General features: G+C 40.0%; 1 pseudogene; it reads right to left on the bottom strand.

Annotated features, from left to right (window-relative positions):
• Nucleotides 1-3,792: 3,792 nt before the first annotated feature.
• On the bottom strand, nucleotides 3,793-6,368 carry LOC135705594 (uncharacterized; annotated as a pseudogene).
• Between the last annotated feature and the right edge of the window lie 252 nt (nucleotides 6,369-6,620).

Here is a 6,620-nt window from a genome sequence, read left to right as displayed (position 1 = left end):
CCAATGTTTACTCCTCAGCATTATTCCTGAAAGTAGTCTAACTGAGAATTTCAGAAGAGACGTGAGTGTCGCTAGTATCCAATCTACGAAGTAAATCATAACAACGCTAACGCTAATAAAAGTGTGAGTATTAACTAACTCGAAAAAAGGTGACACAAGCTGCGGGCAATGTTTAATATTCATGAACACTAAACGCTCATGAATAATGAATATTAGGTTTTGCAGCGTGACGCCATTAATGAACTCAGTGTTCATCGGATGCACTTTTTGACAGTTCAGTGGTACTGTTTACAAGCACTTAAAATATTTTTCGAAAAAAAAATAATTTTAAGAATTAAACCTTAATTTAAAAAATGCCGAGAAAATGCGCGGTGCAAGGATGTTACTGGTGGACATTGCAGAAGTGTGATTTACATCTCACTGAAGTCTGAAAAAATATCGAGAAAATCCACTCATGAAAAAATTGACTAAGTCCACGTAAACAGTACCACTGAACTGTCATCCGATTGAGGTTAACCCCGACAATGCAAAACCTTACTGAGCATTTAGTGTTCATGAATAGTAAACATTGCCTGCAGCTTGCGTCAGTTTTTCTCGAGGGAGTGAATTCAAATCCATTCGTGCACTCGTCTCTGTGTAAAAATTTGTCAAAATAATGTTTACCACTCGGTTAGTTTGTTATTCTTATTCACTCCTTTCCTCATGCAATTTAGCAGCGTCGTAAATTGAATTCAGTCGTGTTACCAATAGTGAAGATAACAAAATTAAAATTACAGATGGCATCGAATTTTACGTTAACGGAATAAATAAGTTTTGATTTGATGATAGTAGTAGATTTGGTGAACATACCCGGACAACTCGCCGCAACCGAAAGAATCCGGAAATTTTTATAGCTAGGTCCGAATGTTTCCTACTAATTTGGGGCATAGCTTTAAGACTACAGAATCATTGATTCAGTGCTAACATTTGAAAACGGCACAAAAGCCATTTGTAAACAAATGGTTTGTGGGCCCTTTACTCACTACTTGAAGTACACCCACGCGACACAACAGCAACATCGGGTAGGGGAAATTTTCCCCTTCCTGACGATGCTGTTTGTTTGCGTGGGCGTTCTTCGGGTAGCGAGTAATGTGCCCACAAACCATTTGTTTACAAATGGCTTTTGCGCCGTTTTCAAATGTTAGCACTGATATAGTGATTCGACCATCCGACCAATGAACTGCTGTAAGGCTGTGAACCATTTGCCGAGTTAAATTTAACTCGTGGTTAAAAATGACATTTCGAAAGTTATTTCTTATGTTCGAAAATCCCCGTGCTGTCGATCGACCGGTTTTCGAGCCACGGTCGTCAAAATTTAACTTCTTGTCTGTCAGAAATAACCATGCTCGGATAGCAGGGTTAATCGATAACTTTCCATCTGTCAAATTTTAACCAAGAGTTAAAAAAAATCGCCAAATGGTTCAGAGCCTAAGTTGTTTCTCTAGCTGGTGTCTGAAGAATTCATCATGATATTCTTTTTAAGGAGAACAGCAATGGGTGTTGTGTGTTACTTGTGCCAAATCCAGTTTGAGAAAGTGGAAGAGCTGATGAAACATTTGAGTAGCATAAAAATTCACAACCTTAATCAATACAGTGATTATAAATGCGCTCAACCTAGCTGCTTCCGTGAATATGCTGGCAGCAGATCATTTGTCCGCCACATCCGAAAGGATCACGCTAACGATTTGACAAAACCATGGGTTCCCAAACGTCTTCGTATTGACCAGTGTGATACCTTCGGTATCCAGCACCCTACAGTTCGCAGTAAAAACGCTGATGAATCATCATCTGATGAAAGGTAAAACAGTAATCAATATCTACTTAAACCACACAAAAGGTGTTGCGCATTGATCGATTCTCTTAATTGACTGTCTCTTTCGGTAATGCATAGTCCTGCAATACAAATCCGCTTTCTGTGTTATTTGTCGTATACGTTAGTTACTCATAACTGTGTCGAAATAGCCGGAAAAAGGTCGAGGTATTAACTAATTGTTTGAAGTGAATTGATCAATGTACTAAGAACCTTTTCAAGTGCCCGCCTAGATATATTCACGCATTAGTTAATTAATCAATTATTTTATAGCACGATACATGAAACATTGCCTGTACATCGTCGACGACACACTGCTAGCTATGCATAATATTGGAATCCAGTTTACAACATACACACACAGTTTGATGAGTTTCAATCGATCGATGGTCTTCGATTTGATATCTGAACTTCGGAGCAAGCTGTTGGAACCGATAGCAAATATTGTCTGTGATGCCATTAAAGACCATATTCCCGAAGATAAGCGTGTTAAAACATTGAATACAGTTATGATAATAAGTCAGGTCTTCGATTTAGTAAAAACGGAGCATAAATTCATGACCTATCTTAGAGAAAATAAGTTGTTTGATATGCCCAGCCTGGACCCTATCGCATGTGAGCTTGAAGCAAGACCAGCTACGAATGGAGAAGGAGTTAACATAATCGAATGCTCAAAATCAAATGTATATGTTGGATTAGAAAACTTCTTTCGAAAGTTTTTTGGAATTGAAGAGAATCTCACATATTTGATTCACCATTATAATAACATCATCGCAACACCAATTGAGCAACTGGATAACTTCACCAGAATAAAAAACTGTGACTCCTGAGCATAATGCGTATCGATTCATGTTGGCATGGCTGGTTAACAGCAATGCGTCCATCAAATTTTGAAATTTAGCCCTAATTTGAAAGGTATTGGCTTTTCAGCAAAACAGATAGGGAATTGATTGGACTTGTAGTTGGCCAGCCGGACCGGTAAAACTAGTGAGAGGATAATGGTCTGAAGATTCCCGGAAAACCCCATGTATAGTCAATTCTTGAAAGTCAGCCTAGATATAAGAGATTTTTTGTAATTTGCATAGAACATTGAGCATAGATGAAATATGCAATCCTCAGACCGATTCTGTTACTGGGGGCAGAAAACGGTTCTATGAATATGCCGAATCACCGCAGATATTGTTGATTGCACGAATTTTTAGACTTCTGCGAGAAGATTTCAGTGACAGTTATGCTTGCGCACTCACTAATATTACTTAATCCTTATGTCAGACAGTGTTATGCAAACATTTTATTTGTATTTATCTCGTTCTCAAAGATTTATCTAACAGTTGCAAGCAAATGTATGTTTCTTGCAACTATTTATTGAATTTTACACTATTTATTAATTGTTCCCTTTTTATCACCAGGATGGCAGATATCCTTCAGGAAATTGGCGTTGACGGCACCGCTGAAAAATCGTTTCTTCTAGCAAAGATTGACAGTTTATTATGGGAATTTTCAGTGGAGTGAAAGGATAGTACGAAGTCCGCAATCTTTCACGCACAGTCTGACGTTTGCTTATGGATTTTACCATTGGAGTAAAAAGTTACAGAGTCGCCGTCAACGCCAATTACCAAGCGCCGTGCATCGGATAATACCGTTTACCATGCTTTATACGGTTATTTCTTCCTGGGACTTTCGAAAGCCAAACTGGCGTCAATTTACCGGAAACATAAATCAACAATCGCTAACTGGATTTCTAATTACCAGCAAAACGGATATTTTTCCAGAAGGGAGTACGCTAGAGATGCAAAAAAATTCGGAGCGGATAAACGGCAATGGCTTGTGCAGCTGTTTAAAAGAGATCCAACACTGTACCTCGATGAAGCCAAAGAAGAATTTGAAAGAACTTTCTCCATTCTTATATCGACATCCTCTATCTGCCGCATCCTCCATAACTCTCATGGAAAGCTCTTGAACGTAGAGCTGTTCAGATCCGCAGAGAAGATATCTTGCGATTTTGTGAGGAGCTGCAAAGCATTCAATGGGATTATTACAACTTGATTTTTCTTGACGAGGTTAGTTTCGATAATCGAGGAATGTTGAGGACCCGAGGCTATGGAGTACGAGGGGAACGGCTGATCTGTCGAGGAGAATTTGTCCGGAAATCAAGAGTGTCTCTTTTGTGTTTCATTGGACAGGATGGGATGAAAGAGGCGTTCAGTACGGAAGGAACGTTTAACCGGAGTAAGTTTTTTGAATGCTGTCAAAAATTCATCAGGAATTCAACAGATGTAGAAATGTATCCCGGACACTCTTCCATTTGGATTCTTGACGGCGCGCGTATTCACTGTGACCCCATGATCATCTACTACCTGCGATCCTTGGGTATAATCCCCATTTTCTTGCCGGCTTATTGTCCGTTCTATAACCCTATAGAGATTGTTTTTGGACTTGTTAAACAGCACCTGAAAAGAACCTACGGAGAGTGTTCTCGTCGTGATATGAATTTGGTTGTAGCGGAAATCATGGAAGAGTTCTCTAGATATCCACTGGGAAACTTGTACCGAAAATGTGGCTTTATCCGAGGTGGTCGATTCGACCCTACTATTGAGCTTGAAAATGACTTAATCATGCTTGGGTTTGAAGAAAACTCAGAGAAGCGACGTGATACAATATTCAGTTAGATCTCAATTGAGTGCATTCTAATAAACAAACGCATAGAAGCTTATTGTAATTTTGTTTTATTCATTAAAAAACGATCAATGAAATTAATAATGATCCACGTCTTCTTGCTCACGAACTCGAGCTGCTAGTTGATCAGAAAAGCTTGTCTCCTCAGTTCGAACCGTTTCTTCTGCTGCAGAAATAAATGATTCACCCATAGTATCACGTATCTCCAATGCTTCGATCGATCGATTTAGTTGCTCCATTTTAGTCGTCAAAGTTTGAACGATTCCCTCCAATACACAGAACGTTTTGCGGATGACGACAACTTCATCATGGTAACCTGCATTCACGCTATGAGCCATGGCAAAACTCCGTTTTATCGATCGGATTGCGGGTTGTTCTCTGGTAGAAAATAGTTTAATTAAGTGTGCTGGAGGTGCCTCGTCGATCAAACTATCTCGTTGACAAGGATCAGCAGCAAAAATCGAATTGGCCCACATCATCCAAGCAATGTCTTGAGCTTGCCAGCAGCTTCCATGCTTATCACGCAGTTTTTTTTTGCAAGATCATCAACCATTCTGTTCGATGCAGCACCAGCCCTGTCCCTAGATTCTGGTTCCAGTAGTGAATCTTTAACCGTTTTGAAGACAGCTCTGTTGCTTACGGAAAGTGAATAAACGTGCAGAAGGAGGTGAATGTCCTTCTTCTTCCAGTGATTCAAAATGTTAGCTGTTACCTTGTCAACGGGATAGTATCTGTGGTTAGCCTTATCGTTGAACAAAGCAAATCGTGCGAAATCCATTTCCTGGGGGTTTTACTCACCCCACACAGGTACAGCTTCGCCGCTTTCATTGCACCTGAATATCACTTCCCGCTTCAGAAATCGCTGGGACATCAACCAGCACTGGTGAAGAAATTCACTAGGCGTGTTTCCTGCAACGCACCACTTGCCAATTTCCCGTCCAGATGAATGTCCCTTAAAATCCCGAACAGCAACAAGCAGCCAGCAACCGTACAGTCCTTCTGGAAGTTTCTCTTGTGAAAACGTACCACCAGCAACTTCTTCACCGACGAACGATGAATCACCCGATTTCTCCATATCCAGCTCGTAGTCCACTTGCTGAGCACCTCCGATCGGATCTTCGGTTTGATCACTGAAATCGCAGTCCATATTTCCATCCAGATAATTTAAAAACTCCACGTTCAAGTACGAACAACCGACTTCGTCACTTCCCCGGTGGTGATTATTTCCTGGTTCGGATCCCATTTCAGAATCGATTTCTGTTGAAAAAACACAAATAAAATTAATTCGAGTACGGAAACCAAATGCGATCATTTACCAACCAGAGTAGATTCCACATTAATTAATTTCCTCGATCGAAAATTCACAATTCAAAACAGCAGCAGCAAACCATCAAAACCAAAACAAAGCAAAATAAAATTTCTCACGATCTGTCAAATCACAAGCCAACTAGGCTATCCAAGACAAGGAGAGGAGGTCTGGCAATGTGCAGCTTGTTGTTTTTTCCTTCGCTCGCATTCGAATGGAACAGTGAGTTTGACGTCACACTTGTTGTTAAATGGTAACAGTAGGGGAATGAAAGAGACTATAAAATTAGCATTGCCCGATCTTTCTCTTTGACATAGCTAGGCTACGTTTGTGTGAGTAAGAGATAGGTGTACGCTGGGTGTGCGAAAATATTCACTGTGCAGAAATTTTCTGCACAGTTGTCTAAGAAGGTGCAAAATGCGCAATAATGTCAATTTTTAATTGTGGCACGAGATATAAATATGCGGTTTTGTTGAACTGCATACTATTTTGAGGAAAGATGCAATTTCAATACCGATTCTGCTTCTTACTGTCCATATTTGTTAAGCATATGTAATCCTTCTGTTGGATTATGTCGCCTTCATGGTCATAAACTAGCTTGTAATTGATGGTATCCATTTGCGAGCGATGTTGAGGAATCCCTTGGCAGCTAGCTGTCATTGCATTTTAGACTTTTCTACTTCAAGTCACACATACACATGTACACAACATTTCAGTTCACCCAGTTCATGGCGAGAGTGATAGTTTGAAGAAAGTAACCCAGTTTCGAACCTGGTTCACCAAACTAAA

The sequence above is a fragment of the Ochlerotatus camptorhynchus genome, unplaced genomic scaffold (assembly GCF_037179485.1).
Source record: "Ochlerotatus camptorhynchus isolate MF236.1 unplaced genomic scaffold, CSIRO-AGI_Acam_v1.1 ptg000270l, whole genome shotgun sequence".
NCBI classification, from domain to species: Eukaryota; Metazoa; Arthropoda; class Insecta; order Diptera; family Culicidae; genus Ochlerotatus; species Ochlerotatus camptorhynchus.
Note: the sequence above shows the minus strand (reverse complement) of the source record. Positions and strands in the feature narration are given on the sequence as shown.